This window comes from Populus euphratica, unplaced genomic scaffold (genome assembly GCF_000495115.2).
Source record: "Populus euphratica unplaced genomic scaffold, PopEup_1.0 scaffold410.1, whole genome shotgun sequence".
NCBI classification, from domain to species: domain Eukaryota; kingdom Viridiplantae; phylum Streptophyta; class Magnoliopsida; order Malpighiales; family Salicaceae; genus Populus; species Populus euphratica.
The window spans coordinates 144350-159322 of NW_011500296.1; positions in this window are offsets into that span (position 1 = coordinate 144350).

Genomic DNA, 14973 nt, shown 5'->3' on the forward strand with positions numbered 1-14973 from the left:
AATAAAAATAACATTGACTACCACTTCTTCTTTTTTTAAAAAAAAACCTTGAATTATGAAAAGAAACACGACGAGGGAATTATGTGGTTTAGCTCTACTGTTTTTAATAAGGGATTATTAGAAGTGAGATACGATTTTTTTTTTAGTGATTTTAATTTAAAAATATATTAAAATATACTTTTTTAAAATTTTAAAAAAATATTTTTGATATTAGTATATTAAAATAATCTGAAAATATTAAAAAATTAATTTAAAAAAAAAATTAAAAAAAATCTTTTTTTCTTTATGTTTTTGATAAGTTAAAGATTTTGATTCAATAAGTGTGTATTCCAGAGAAGAATTATGATTCCTTATATGATATCAATTTGATATAAATGGGGCTAGCAAATAAATTATTTCCAGAGAAGTTTCCAGAACTGCAGTTGTTATAGTAGATGATAAACAGAAATCACAATTCGAAACCCATTTGAAATAATTTGAACATGCTCGGCTTCAGAGTTGCAGAGGCGTGTGAGAAGTACACTCTAAAAGTGATTAGTTTTTATTTAGTTTGATCTTTATTAAAAAATAATTAATTTGATTTTTTAAAAAAAATTATAACTGAACTCATTCAAATCAATTGGTTTTAATTTAGTTTAATTATTTTAGAATAAAAATTATTTCAAACTAGTTTAGTTTAGTTTTTTTAATTTGGCTCGTTTAATTTTTTTAAATTTAGCTTGATTTTTTCTGTTTAAGTTTGAATCACTTCAATTTGATTTTTTAGTTTCATGCATATAAAATTGAAACAAAACTGAATTAATTAGCTTTTTAAAAATTCCAATCGGTTTAATAAATTTTTTTATTGTTTAATTTTTTTAATTTAATTATGTTTTAAAATTTTTTATTCATTCCTATCTCAAGATAAAATATAAATATGTTTGGCTACATGATAGCTTCGATGTTTAGTTGCCACTACAGTTTTAATATATTTAATAAAACTAAAACTCACTTTATTGTTAATTTAGGACCTATATAAAATATGTTTAAACTACCGATTTGTTGAAAGCAGCTAAGAGCTGTTTTTTCATATCCTACGTCTAAAGAGCCTATGTTCAATTTGATTTTTTGGTTTCATGTATGTAAAATAGAAACAAAACTGAATTAGTTAGTGTTTTAAAAATTTCAATCAGTTTAATAAATTTTTTAATTGTTTAGTTTTTTTAGTTATTGTTTCTTGTTTTTTTAGTTTAATTATTTTTTAAATTTTTTATTCATTCCTATTATCAAGGTAAAATATAAATGTGTTTAGTTACATGATAGCTTCCATATTTAGTTGCCACTACAGTTTTAACATATTTAATAAAACTAAAACTTATTTTATTGTTAATCTAGAACTCATATAAAATATGTTTGTACCATCGATTTATTGAAAGCAGCTAACATTTATTGAAAGCAGCTAAGAGCTGCTTCCCCACATCCTACGTCTGAAGCGTCTATGTGTTATCCTTCTCATACACTCTCTGATGTCATCGAGCTTGGCTTCTTGAAGAAACCCAACCCTCCCCTCTACTGTCCCTCTTCCCCCCTCTCTAGCAATCTCTTTAATTCTAAACTCCCTTTTTAACACCCTAGCCAACTCGTTCTTGAAACATCAAGAAGAAAACTCCTTTTGAGTTCTTGAGGTCTAGTTCAATTTAAAGAAGATCTAGCTCACCACAGAAAAAAAGAGAGAGGCAAAGCCGTGGAGATGTTCAACAATGATTTGTTAGATCAAGATTACAGTACTTCATCAGATTTTCCATGCAAGAAACACCCATCATCATCTTTAGTTAGTATATATGCTCGTTATCTAAAATACCTTTACTCCTTACTATTTTAGTTAGACAGGTATAGTTCAAATTTAAATGCATTGAATCAAATCTGATTATATAAAAAATATTTAATTTTAATTTTTAATTGTATTTAAAAAAAATAGAAAAAAATCGCTTGAAAATATAATATTTACAGAATTTGATCGCAATTCTAATTTTATTATTGATGATATAAGTATTATTTATTTTATAATATAATAGCAGTAATAAATTAATAATATTTAAATTAAAAATCATCAATATTAATATATATTTTTTAATTATTTTATATTCTTAATTTGATAAGTATTTTTAACCAAATATATTAAATTATTTTTATTCAATTTCAATTTTAACTACAATTTTAATCAAACATATATAAATATCAAACCAACCTCAATAAATTTTTTTTTTAAATAATAATCATAAAAACGGTTAAAATATCAAACACATCTTTCCTCTTGTTTGAAATCGGAGGTAGAGGTAGGCTTGGCAAGCGTCGTTCGCTGCCTAGTTTTCTCAAGCTTTAGCCCTGCAAGAAAGCCCAGCAACATTATAAGCAGTTAAGGACACGGTTTGCGCATCTCTTCATTGGCTTAAATTAATTATATGAACGTTAAGATATTCAAGCTCTGGAACAGTAGTTTTTAAATATTTTTTTAAATAATATATATTTAAAAAAAAATTATTTTCAATACTAGTATATCAAAATAATTTAAAATTTTTAAAAAAATTAAAAACAAAAAAATCTTATTTCTTTAAAAGTATTTTTTAAATATAAGAACAGCTCTAATAACAAAGTAATCAACAATGTATTTCTAAAGTAAATTTCAAATCTGATGAAATGATTTAATTTTTTAAGTTTAAGGGGTTGGAAACACATTAAATAAAAAATATAAACAAACGGTGGATAAGGTCCAGCTTTAAGAAAGCCGGGCTGGGGCCCCTTTTCTCTTTTAAAAAATATTGGATATTGGAGGGATGGGAGGAAGAAGATAAAGATGGCAAGTTGTGCCCACACGTGAGTAAAAATAATATATATATATAATCAAGGTAGTTCATGGTTTAATTTAAAATTTATTACAAATCAGGTTTCAAATCACTACATATATTTTTAACATTTTTTTATTTTTAAAATATAAAAAAATTATGAAAGTTATGTTGCTTAACCTAAACAAATTATAAAATTGTGTTATTTAAAATAGGGCAATCTAAAAAAAGTTATAAAAAAAATTAGGTAATGTCGAAGGTGAGATTTTGCCCATGGATATCCACATGACGTGGTGAAAAGATTGGCTGCCTACACACTTGAAAGTGATAGATAGATCCACATATTGCATGGTTCGTCGGCTGATTCTAAGTTTAATTAATTTGAACTTCATTGTATGAAAAGAAACTTCATATTGAAAATGATAAGAGATATTGCTGGATTTGCTCCTTTATTATTAAATTTGGAGTTGTTAATGTTCAAACGAAAATCTTCGATGGATAGAATAAGGGAATTGAATGAATTCTCTCGATGATGGAGACCTTCGGCTTTTAAATTGAACTTTTAATTAAAAGAAAATAAAATACTAAATACTCTAGTAAGCTTTCTTTGAAATTTGTAAATACCATTTAGAGAGCTATTCTTTTTTATTAATATGAATATTCAAATCAATTTATCTACATCTCAACTAATTTCATAAATCTTAAAATTAACGACTATATAAACTTTTAGTGGTCATGAAATTAATTTCTCTTTATTTGATCATGGCATGAGGAAATGAAAATGCTCACAAAGAATCAATTTTTTCTTTCTAATATTTAGATTCAAACCCTTCCTTACCCTTAGAGATTGACTTATTATCCTTCTCACAAGGTTCATGAGTGAGTTTTTTTAATAATTTTACCACTGTGAATAATGATGACTGATTTAACTTGATTTATGTGTTGGCTTCTATAACTAGTTAAAATTACATTGTATTGTCTCTTTGGATTTTACTATGATTGAGATGAAAACTTACCTTTCTTCTGAAAACTAAGAGCAAATATGAAATTTGCAAGAGTATCTTTAAAATCTATCATGCTTTAAGTAAGTTGAGTGTGGATGGTCTCCTACTTTTCAATAAATGCATGCAATGTTTCCTTAAAATTTCTTCTAGAAGGTGGAGTATAAGAGGTGCATATCTATGAAAATTTTGAAAATTATAGTGTGCTTGAAACGATGATTGTGATGTTTATGCATTATTATTATCACTCTTCCAACTTAAATATGGGTGATTTCTTCAACCAAGGTTGTATGTTTACAAGCATGGGTTATAATTGGGCCTTTAAAAACTGTTTAAAGTATGTGTTTGTTCATGGAGGTATGCTTTTAAAAAAAGGTAAAGTTAGAAAGTCATTGGTTGAGTGTTCATTGGTTTCACAGATTTGACACACAATATTTTAAAAAGATTTTAATTGACCACTTGTTTTCATTTATAATGCCTTGACTTTTCTAACTAAATATGCAAACTTGGCTTGAAGGTCATGATCTTCTATAAGGTTGTACATTTCTCTACTAGATATATAAGGTTGAGTTTTACTTAATGCCTTATAAATGCATGTAATATCCTAATTTTGAGTATTTTCAGCTAGCAAGTCCAGGTACTCCATTACTTTAAGGTTTTTATCTTTAAAAGTTTCTTTATATATCAATTTCACTATTTGTTTATCTTTAAGTGTTAACTCTTCATAAAAATATGAAACCAATCTCCATGTTTCAAAACTATGACGAAGGCAAGCATTAAACAAGTCTCAATAACTATCCCAATATTGGCAAAACATTTCTCCTAGTTTTTGAATGAAAGTGGTGATTTATCTTTTGAAAAATTTGTTTTGTGAGATGAACAAAAGTTATTTAAAAATTATTGTTGCATTTCATCTCAATTACGAATAGATCCTGACATAAGATTTTATAGCCATGTTTTAACTTTATCTTTTAATAAAAAAGAAAAAAGCTTTAATATGATGGTGTACATGCTACAATTTAAGTCATTACAAGTGTTATAGACCTCCTCAAATTTCTTTAAATACAATAATGAATTTTCTAGATGTAAGCCTTGAAAAGAAAGTAAAAGTTGAATAATGTCTAACTTAAAATTAAAATAAGATGCATCAAAGGGGAAAACTATACACAAAAGTGCACTTGTTCTAGTGAGATTCATGTGGTTTCTAAGTGTTCTAACATAGTTATTCTTATTATTCTCATTATAAAACGACTGATTATCTTCTTTGGCTATATTTTATAAAAATGATAAAGATACCCTACAAAGTCTACCACTTAATATACCTAACCAAACTTTTATGCATGTATAGGAAAAGAATAAAAGGAAGAAAAGAAAAAAGAAAAAAGAAAATAAACAAAACAACAGTTAGATAAAATGAAAAGTGAAAAGTGAAATAAAATAGATATTATAATTTATACAAGAATTTACCTTCCTAGTAAGGACGTTAAAAACTTAACATGACCAAAAGATTGATGTCTTTTTCCATGTGGAGGAGTGCCGAAGTAATAAATAACCAAGCAAGACAAGGGTCGAACCATAGGGGGGTTAACAACAAAAACAACAAGTTAAAGAGGACTTTGAGATGTAATATTAATGTGAGGATTAAACAATGATAAAAATAAATGTCAAGGTTAGAGAATCCACTAATGGTATTGCATACAAGTATAGTATAAGCTTTATTTATTACTCAATTGAAAACCACATACAAAGGAGGTTCCAATTGGATTATAAATTGTTAATATGATTACATTAGTTATCTTATTTGAATAACACCAATACTTGTAAATGTTGTCAGGTATTCATGATTATAACTTATGTTAACAAGAAATCAAGTTCTTTTCATTATACCATGCGGCTGAGCTATGAAAGTGCCAAGAATTTGTTGTACCAAGGGTTATATACCAGAAATCTAGATTAACCATTTGACAAGCAAAGTATTAAGAGTGAACAAGATAACAAATATAAAATATGTTAGTATCAAATATTAAAGTCCATGTTGAGTTTATACTATAATTATTTTTAAACCATTAGTGTAAACTTTTAACCTTGATATAATAAACTTAACCAACTATAACAAAAAAGAGAAAAATAAATAAACAGGATAAGAACATAAATAAGATATAAATTAACTAAGTAAAGGAAAGGAAATGGAAAGAATAAATAAGAGATTAATGAAAACAAAACTTAAGCATTACAAAAATATATAGAAAGAGAGCAAGATTATGATCTTGATGTGAAAACCTAGATGCATAAATGCATGAAAAATATCTCATTTTATATGCCAAAATTTAGACTTATTAATTTGTTGACTAATTGTTGAGTGGGTAGCCACCTCTTGACTATGTAACAATCATTATCTTTTTGTCTGCCAAAATCATTGCTAATATCAGAATTTAAACAAACAATTTTCATGAAAGTTTTAAAAAATTATCTTAACTTTCCAAAAAAAAAATAGATTAGCTAATTTGGACTTCTATAACTTGAGATATAGGCTGAACACTAAACAATTTCTGAGTTATAAGATAGATTTGAACTTCTCTTTTGATGCTAAGATTTGGACTTCTAAATGGTAGGATTTAGTCTTGGACTCCCATGAATGTTTTAGGACTATATCTTAGATTTCTAGCCATATAAATCAAACTAAAATCCAAGATCTATAACTCCAAATATGACCCAATGATTAAATAGTATTCCAGTTTGGACTAAACCAGCGTCGCTTTTCTAAGCTTAGCCCTCTATTTGTCTTCTCAATTCTAGTAGTTGTACTCAACAATCAATCCTTTGATTTATATAATAGGCTTGCATTTAAGATAAATATTTACCATCAATTAAATGTATCTTATATTATTAGATATGTTATTATAAAACATGCTTTAGTTAAGGAGTTATTGATACTTCAAGTGTAAAATGATAATATAAAACATTGATAGAAATATGTTTTTAAGTACTAATCACCTAAATACTTTGTAAGTGTTATAGGCTCAAAGTTTTCATTCATACTTAACCATGACTATGATAAGGTCCAAAGATAACTTGTATTTTAGCTTAAAACTATAAGCCATCAGCAACAAGGCATTTAGTTCAATATAGACTCGGACATAGTCAAACCTAATATTGTGAAGTGTTTGTTCATCACAAGCCAAAGGTTTTCCAACCATGCTAATAGTCATCCTTAGGCTCGTTTCATTTTAAAAGGGAAAAGGTAACCCTTAGAGGTGGACTCATATAGCCACTTTTGAGATTTTATTCTTGTTTTAAAAAAAAATATAGGTGCCATAGTTTGAGGATAGTGGTATTTATGTAATACTTAAAAGTGTATTTTTATCAAGGTTTTATATTATTATTTTGCATTTAAAGTACCAATATCTTCTCAACTAGAGCATGTTTTATAATATCATATCTAATACTATAAAATACCTTTAATTTATAGTAAATATTAATCTTAAATAAAGACCTATCAAATAGATGAAATAATTGATTAATGAGTTAACTTCTGAAATTTAAAAGATAAGGAGAGGGCTAAGCTTAGAAAAAATATGTTAGTTTAATCCAAACTAGAACACTATTCGGTCATTAGATCATAACTAGAGCTATAGAACTTGGATTTAGATCTGCTGACACGACGAAAAGATTGATGTCTTCTCCCAAGTGCAGGAGTGTCGAAGTAATAAATAACCCGGCAAGACCGGGGTCGAACCACAGGGAGGTTAATTGTAAAAATTATAAAAAAAAATTATAAAAATCTGTCCTATAGTCTAGATACTGTTCAATGTTTAACCCATATCTCGAGTTCTAAAAGTCCAAATGATTTTAAATTTTTTTTGTTGGAAAGCTAAAATAATTTCTTAGAACTTTTCTAAGGACAGTCTATTTAAATTTTGATGTTAGCAATGACCTTTTATTCAAACAAAAAGATAAGGATTGTCACCAAGTCATGATGTGGTCACCCACTCAACAATTAGTCAACAAATCAATAGTTTCAAATTTTGGCATATAAAAGGAGATATTTGTCATTCATTTAGGCATATTGATTTTCAAATCAAAATCATTAAGAGCAATATTTATCATTTTTTCCCGTTTGTTTGATTAGAATGGAGTTTTCAAAGAATGTAATGAAAGTGGAGTTTCATGGCTAACAAAGAAAGGAATTCAGAGGTTCATGTTTGAGGGATTTTTATAGGTCTAAGATCATCTTTGATCCTTATTTCCCTTCATCCTTACATGTTATCAGAGATTTTTGTATTTAAAAGTTAAGACGAGCGATCTTTCTAAGTTTTTCTTTTGACTTTGAACTTTTAATCTAGTATCTAATTCACTTTTTTTTTTTATTATTAAAATCTCTTTATCTACTCATGTCAAAATTTTTATAAGAATCAAGCTATCAAATTTCCTTTTTTATTTTCGCCTTTGATTTTTTTCTAGATACTTATGTGTCTTTTCAATATTTACCTTTTGTAAGACCCCGTTTTTTGGTTGTTGTGCTTTCTATTTTGCAACTTTTATTAAGATCTCATGGATGCCATGTATAAGTATTTTACGTTATAGGCATTTTGACCACTTTCCATAGTTGGTGGATATTCTTAAATACTTGAATTCCATTATCATCCTATACTTGCACCTAGTGTGGGATGTGATCCTAGCCAAGGTTATCTAACAAAGAAAAATTCCATTTCAACTCAAATTAGGACTGCAATGGATAAATTTGTTTTTATGGATATAAAAAATAGCATTTCCTCATTTCAAGTAAGATCAGTCAAGACTAATAAAAGTTGACTTTATCATCTTAAATATTTTCACATACTTGTTTTGCTAGTTCATAATTTATGAAAACTTCATCGCTTTATTCCATATAGCTTTTGCACAACAAAAATTTGATGGTTGAGTCATTTGTTTGTGCTTCTAGATATTTAGCCACCTCCCAAGGAGTTGTTTGGTGAAACATTGTTCTTCACATGTCATTAATTTTTCTTAAAATCATTAACCACTCGTAAAATCTTAAAAACTTTCATTTAAGAGAAAAGGGTTTTTTTTTTTAGCCTTTTGAGGTTATTTTGCAAAATACACAAGATGTATTAAGAATGAACTAACAAATTTTATTTATTCAAAGAAAAAATGAGTATACTATGCATAATATTTCTTTACAGACTTAAAATTCATAGACCTTAGAAAGTAGTCTCTATCCATCCTTGTTAATAATAAGGCTCCTCCAAAGAACATCTTTCTTACTATATAGGGGCCTTCATAGTTGGGTGCTTGTTTACTCCAGTCTTCGCTAGGCAAAGTTGAGATTTTTCTTAGAACCAGATCTCCTTCTTGAAATAGCTACGGTATGACTTTCTTGTTATATGCTTTTGCCATTCTCTTCTAGTAGAGTTGGTGATGACAAATTACAATTATTCTTTTCTCACTAATTAGGTTTAGATGTTATATATGCCACTTTTGCCCACTTGGCCTTAAAAGGTCAATTTTTACTTTCAAAGGTGTCACCGCCTTTATCCTATATATTAAAGAATATCAGGTAGCTCCCATTAAAGTTGTGACTCTAGTTTGATATAAGTGAAAGGAAAATAGCAACATCTCATGCCAACTTTTATATGTGACCATCATTTTCTAAATGATCTTTTTGATGTTTTTATCTACAGATTCTACGGAACCATTCATCTTTGGTCTATATAGGGATGAATTTAAGTGTTTAATCTTATATTTTGCACGGATTAATGAGGATTGACCAAGACCGAAGCTCTCTAGCTTAAACTAAGATCTTGGCTTCCCTTCTTTCACTTATTGGGTATACTCTGCCTTTCCTTTATTAGGAAAATAACAAACTCATTTTGATTTGAGCATTAAGTCAATACAAAGTGTTGTTGGTCTTATCGCTTCAACAACCTAAGCCAAGTAGGTCCTATCAAGCAGGGAGCTACTACTAACATCTTTTAACAACTATTTGCCTAACCAATGTGACTTCCTTAAGCTAGTCCCTTCCCAGTGCTCTGGACAAAGGCTTTTTAACCTTTAGACTTGAAAGCACCCCCATTAACCCTTCGCGCTCCTCATTCCTTCATACCCGAAAAAGTCTGCCTTAGAAGATCCGATCCCGATGCCCTTTTCTTTTATAAATATGCTCTTCCATTTAGGCTAGGCCCTCTTTCTTTTATATGCTTTCCTTTCAACTTTAATACCGAAGACCTCAACGAAAGAACTAGGGCTCTTAAATCAATTACACTCAGGGGCGAGACAAGAAAGAGAGCACTAGATGATTGAACACTATACTTCTTCTTTAACGCTTACGGCTTCTTCTTTAACAACTTATTTTATCTCTTAATCCAATTATGGTCATACTTCTTCGACTAGGGAATCTTCTTCTTTTTATTTAAAATAAATAGGAATGAAACTACTGCTATAGAATCTTCTGTAACAGATTATTCTCTAGGAGCGGATTCATATACTAATGAGTAAGAAAGTAGCTTTAAGCTAGGACACATCGAAGAGCATGTGTTAAACATAGGGCTTATTTGCATTTGAATAAGTAAGCGATGCCATTGAATCAGCTCTTAAAAAAGGAATTACCTTTGTTATCGGAATCTAAAGCTGCTATCGAATAAGCATCATTCTTCCGTTGAAGTTTTGAGCATTATCAGTCACGTTCCATATCAATAGATCAAATCTCATTCAATGAATCTACTTACCACCTTCTAGGTTACATGACCAAATGAACTAACTTCTACTCATTTTGTGAAGTAGTCAATGACCACTAAGATAATTCGATGCTTGTTAATGGTTTTTGGATTAAAAGGCCCAATTATATTGATTCCCCACATCGTAAATGACCATGAAAGTGTCAAATTGAGTAGGGGAGCCGGGGGTGTGTTTATCTTTGCATTGTACTCTTGACAATTACGGCATCTCCTAACATATTCTATGCAATCCCTCTCCAGGATTAACCAAGATACCTCGATCTTTATATTTGTTTGGCCATCATATGTTCATTAGCATATGTTACACAAATCCCTTCATGAACTTTTTAGTGTGCCTTTTCTGCTTATGTTTCATCCATAAATCTCAACAATGTTCCATCAGATGACCTTTTATGTAAGATTTCTCCATCGAGGTAGTAGTCCAAGGCCAACCTTTATAGGGTTTTCATATCTATATTAGATGCCTCTTGAGGATATTTCTAGTGTCAAATAAACTGTTTGATATCATGATACTATGAATTCCCATCCATTTCTTTTTCAACTGAGCAATAATGAGCTAAAGAATTTTAGACTCCAATATTTATAGGTTAGACTACATTCCTACAATCAATTTTGCCTATAAAAGTTAAAGCAGCCAATGTATCAACAAACCAGTTTTTATCTCTTCCTATATGAGTGAATTTATCTTGTTAAACTCATTTGGTAGTTTGGACAAATATTGCTGATATGGTCTCAGCTTTTCATCTTTTATTTGCCATTTGTATTGTAGTTGACTAATTATCAGTATTGATTCTCTATGAATGTCTAGTTTCTGCATATTCAATTTTAATGCACCTTCTAATTCAAGGTGCAAGTTTCATACTCAATTGTGTTATTGGTGCAATCAAATTATAGTTCAATTAAAATAGGGTATTGCTTTTTGTTAGGAGAAATTATCACTGCTCCTGCCCATTGCTATACATACTTATTACTATGTCAAAGTAAACTATATAATAGTCTGATTCTTTTCCTTTTCTACTAAAAACACATCTTTATATGGAAAATCAAAATTTAAAGGCTAATAGTCCTGAATTGCATTGTCTCCTAAATGATCACTGATGGTGCTTTCTTTCACGACTTTCCTTGTCATATATACTATGTCTTACTCTGTTAACAACATTTTCCATCTTGTTATTTTGTTTTCTAAGTAAGATTTTTCAAAGATATATTTTAAAGGATCCATTTTTTATATCAGTCATGTGGTGTAATATAACATATACTATCGAAATCGTTTTATAGCCTATACAAGTGCGCAACAAAGGTTTTCTATCGTCGTATATCTGGACTCGCAATCCGTGAACATTTTACTCAAGTAATGGACTACTCTTTCTTCTATACTAGACTCATCATGTTGCCTAAGTACATATCTCATTACTCTTTTAATTGTTGTCAGATATAGAATTAGTGATCTACCAAGTATTGAGGGAACCAATAAAGGTGGGTTTTATAGATATTGTTTGATCTTATCAAAAGTCTCTTGGCATTCTTCATCTCATACCCTAGGATTCTTATTCAAAGAAGTTGGGAGATTGGCTCATAAGTTGTTATCATTTGGGAGATAAACTGAGAAATACAATTCAGATGACTCAAGAATCCTCTTACTTCTCTTTTAGACTTAGGAGCTGGCATGTCTTGAATTGCCTTTACTTTATTAGGGTTTGGCTACTCACCACAAAGCTGAGAAACTTTCTGGATTATACCCCGAACAAGCACTTTACAGGGTTCAGCTTCAACTAATACTTCATTAACCTTTCAAACTGCTTTCTCATATTTTAACAATGGTCTTCTTTCTTTTTGGATTTAGCAATGTCATCCATATACATTTTAATTTCTCTATCTATGATATCATGGGACAAAGTCACCATTTTCATTTGATAAGTGGCCCCAACATTCTTCAAACTAAATGGCATTACCTTATAGCAAAGGGTTCCACATGACATAATGAAAGTTATCTACTTTTATCTTTATTGGCAATTTTGCTATGATTGTATCTAGATAAACCATATGTGAAGGAGTATGTTGAGTTTCACATTGCATTATCAACTATGACATCAATATGAGGCAATAAGAAGTTATCTTTTAGGCTTGCCTTTTTTAAATCTCTTTAGTCTATACATACCTTAATTTTACTGCCTTTTTTTTAGAAACTATTACTATATTACATACCTATTGTGGGTATCTAACCACTACCAAAAAACCAGCATCTCATTGCCTTTTTATTTTGGTTTCACCTTGAGTACCATATCTAGGTGAGTTCTTCATAGTTTATGCTTCATAGGTATACTTCTTTCATTCAAGGGAACTTTATATACTATGATATCATTATTTAGACCAAACATATCTATGTAGGACCAAGCAAACACAATCATACTCATATAGTGAGATCAAATCTTTTATTTTATTAATAGTGATCGAAGTCTCTATTTTCAATTCTTTTATGTCCTACCCTATACCGACATTAATTATTTCTAACTCTTCTTTTGCTAGTTCTGGAACTTGCTCTGATTGTTCTATAGCCTAGTGAATTCTTCTACATCTTCCTATTCATTTTCTTCCATTGAAATTGTATACTCATCAAAATTTGGTTATTCATTCTCAGTGTAATGTGCTCGTGATTTTATGGATGATCTGCTTTTAAATTTCTTGAAAGCAGAAAACATTTTAGTGTAAGTGCATGTTTTGTATAATAAAGATAGTTAAATTATGAAAATGCATAATCTCATTAATAAAAAGGGGATGGCTCAACCACAATGAAAACCAATTATTGACATTTTGAGCCAAGATTGCCAACTTGGTATAAAAACAAAGGCAAACAAATAAACACAAAAAGCACACACAAAACATTTTCATTTACTTCTTGAAGATTATAGGAGCTTCTTGAATCACCTAATTTTGGAACTTTTTTCCATTTATAAGGTTTCGCATAAAGGCCTTTATAGATGTTTCTTCCATAGTATGGACAGTTAATTGCAATAGCAACTCTTTTTATTCTATAACCTTCCCTTCCTTGCTGTAACTTTTGACATTGCTACCATCTTGTTTTAATGTGTTAATGCCCGTAGTAGTGAAGCCTTAGGTAGGGACATCTATCGTGCCTTTAAAATGGACCCTATAAGTAGCCTTGAAGAATGATATATAGATTGGGGGAATGATAATCTCTTCTACTTTTGGTTCTCTCCTTTCTAACCTAGTCAATCTTTTCTCTTGCATGATATTGGCTACTCTTTTATTGTTTTCATTTTTAGGCTTAAAGCCTAGTTTGAATATTTGATTTGTAATTTTTCACTTTATCGGGCTTATCCTTTTTGGATTTCAGAGATAGAATCATATTGCAAAGAAAGTCTATACCTTAAAAAATATTTGGTTACCATTCTTATAGCTTCTGAAATAACTAGATTTCTCAACATCATATTTTTTGGCACCGAATTTATATTGCCAGTTTCAAAAGCATAAAAATTCCTATTTGTTCTTCCATCAACTTCTATGCAAGATACTACCATATTTTGTACCATTATTAGGGTCTTTTTAGCCTTAACCTCATCAATATCAATTCACAATGTACTTTAAATATTGATGTAAAGAGAAAGACACGACACTAGTGGTATATAGCTTTCTTAGTAACATGTCGATGAAGGGTGATATCTATCATTTGCTAGGTTACTAGAAATGCTTGCGGGCTAATAAAAAAACTCTATTTTAATAGTTTCCACCACTTATCTTGAGGAATCGTCATATACCTTAGCTGTTATAGTGCTTGGCAACATGTGTGTTAAATCAACTAGCATTTCATCCAGCACATGCTTTGAAAGTATATTTAAAGCTAAACCATTATCCACCAATACTTTGTCAATGGTGTAGTCTTTGTACCTCATGTATGAATATGTAAAACATATGGAGAACTTTAAAAAAATATGTAAAAAATAGCCTTAATAATAATGTCAGCAAACTATTAATTAAAGCGGCATTGAAAACCAATGGTGTTAGATTTTCGATTATTGTAGCAAGCAATTCTCTAATGATAAGTGTGTTTTATTAAGGTTACTATTAATTTTCTTTTTTTAATGTTTTTGAATTTGTTTCATTAGGATATTTTTTAAGGTATTGATAGCGTTATAATTGAATTTTTTATGTATCTTAAAAAAATATTCTTTTTCTTTCCTCTCTTTCCTATTCATTTGATATTTTTTATGTCATTACTTTAAATAGTGATAAATTATAAAAGTTGTATTTTTCAATCATGATGTTTACTGACACGACTAAAATATTGATGTCTTCTTCAAAGTGCAGGAGTGTCGAAATAATAAATAACCCGGCAAGACCGGGGTCGAACCACATGGAGGTTAATTGTATAAATTATAAATAGCAATAATACAACAA